Source organism: Gopherus flavomarginatus, chromosome 8 (assembly GCF_025201925.1).
Source record: "Gopherus flavomarginatus isolate rGopFla2 chromosome 8, rGopFla2.mat.asm, whole genome shotgun sequence".
Taxonomy (NCBI): Eukaryota; Metazoa; Chordata; order Testudines; family Testudinidae; genus Gopherus; species Gopherus flavomarginatus.
The window spans coordinates 50,802,571-50,804,585 of NC_066624.1; the positions used below are offsets into that span (position 1 = coordinate 50,802,571).

General features: G+C 46.9%; 1 non-coding gene across 1 annotated transcript; it reads right to left on the bottom strand.

Annotated features, from left to right (window-relative positions):
- Positions 1-834: 834 nt before the first annotated feature.
- On the bottom strand, positions 835-907 carry TRNAV-GAC (transfer RNA valine (anticodon GAC)). Its single transcript has one exon. It is a non-coding gene; the product is annotated as a tRNA-Val (tRNA).
- Between the last annotated feature and the right edge of the window lie 1,108 nt (positions 908-2,015).

Consider the following 2,015-nt stretch of genomic DNA (forward strand, 5'->3'; position numbering starts at 1 on the left):
CCTCTGTCCCTCTGTGCCGCTTCCAGAAGTGTCTGGCATTTCCCAGCATCCCCTGGGGTGGGGGGAATGTCTCTATGTGCTGCCTCTGCCCCGAGAACCAACTCCACAGCTCCCATTGGCCAGGAACTGCAGCCAATGGGAGCTCTGGGGGCCACGCCTGCAGGTAGCGGCACATGGAGACTCACTGTCCCCGCTGATCTGAGAGCTGCTATCACAGGGTTGTGTGTACTGGTCACTTCGGGAGTTGCAGTGCCCGGGGTAAGCACCACCCCCTCCTGCACCCCAACCCCAAGCAGAAAGCCCGCACCCAAATTTCCTCCCAGAGCTTTGCTTGTCTTCCTTTCACCCAGAACGATCCTTCCTCTCCTGGGTTGCAAGTAGCCATCCTTGGGAAGAAACGAGGCAGGCACAGGATCCTACCTCCCAGCACCCAACTGCAACTCCCCAGACTTTGCAGAATGAATGGTGGCGCTCTACTAACCCCACTTAGCCGCACTGAGGGGCTTAGCTTCTGCCCTGCCTTCCTCAGCTCGACTTTCCTCTTTTGCCCCATTCTTGCCTCACTTCCTCCTTTGGCAAGTCACACAAAGGAGGCCAGCAGGAAGAGCTGGTCTCCACCAGCCAACCTCCCAGGGCAGAGGAGACCAAGCCACACGGCTCCAAAAGGTGACTGACCCAGATCCTCTAGCTTTCATCTGCTGATGCCAAGGCTCTTTCTCAACTCATTTCCCCAGCCTCTGTCCTGCAAGGGTTGGATTTATCACAGGTACATGCCAGTGGCAGCAGTAGGAACTTTGCTAGACAGCCAGAGAAGCTGGGAAAACTAAGCAATTTTGTTTCTGCCTTGTTTTGAACCAGGGACCTTTTGCATGTCAGGCAAACGTGAAAACCACTACACTACAGAAACTCTGTCAGAGGACTCTTCCCCTCCCTTCATAAGAGTATAAGAATGGCTATACTGGGTCAGACCAAAGGTGTATCCAGCCCAGTGTCCTGTCTGCCAACAGTGGCCAATGCCAGGTGCCCCAGAGGGCGTGAACCTAACAGGCAATGATCAAGTGATCTCTCTCCTGCCATCCATCTCCATCCTCTGACAAGCAGAGGCTAGGGACACCATTCCTTACCCATCCTGGCTAATAGCCATTCATGACTTAACCTCCATTAATTTATCTAGTTCTCTTTTAAACCTTCTTATAGTCCTAGCCTTCACAACCACCTCAAGCAAGGAGTTCAACATGTTGACTGTGCACTGTGTGAAGAAGAACTTCCTTTTATTTGTTTAAAACCTGCTGTGCATTAATTTCATTTGGTGGCCCCTAGTTCTAATATTATGGGAACAAGTAAATAATTTTTCCTTATTCACTTTCTCCTCATCCTTCATGATTTTATATACCTTTATCATATCCCCCCTTAGTCTCCTCTTTTCAAAAATGAAAAGTCCTAGTCTCTTTAATCTCTCCTCATATGGGACCCATTCCAAACCCTAATCATTTTAGTTGCCCTTCTCTGAACCTTTTCTAGTGCCAGTATATCTTTTTTGAAATGTGGAGACCACATCTATACACAGTATTCAAGATGTGGGTGTACCATGGATTTATATAAGGGCAAATATTCTCTGTCTTATTCTCTATCCCTTTTTAAATGATTCCTAACATCCTGTTTGCTTTTTTGACTGCTGCTGAACACTGCATGGTCGTCTTCAGAGAACTATTCACGACGACTCCAAGATATCTTTCATGATTAACTGTAACTAAATTAGCCCCCATCATATTGTATGTATAGTTGGGGTTATTTTTCCCAATGTGCATTACTTTACATTTATCCACATTACATCTCATTTGCCATTTTTTTGCTCAATCACTTAGTTTTGTGAGGTCTCTTTGAAAATCTTTCACAGTCTGCGTTGGTCTTAACTATCTTGAGCAGTTTAGTATCATCTGCAAACTTTGCCACCTCACTGTTTACCCCTTTCTCCAGATCATTTATGACTAAGTTGAATAGGATTGTTCCTGGGA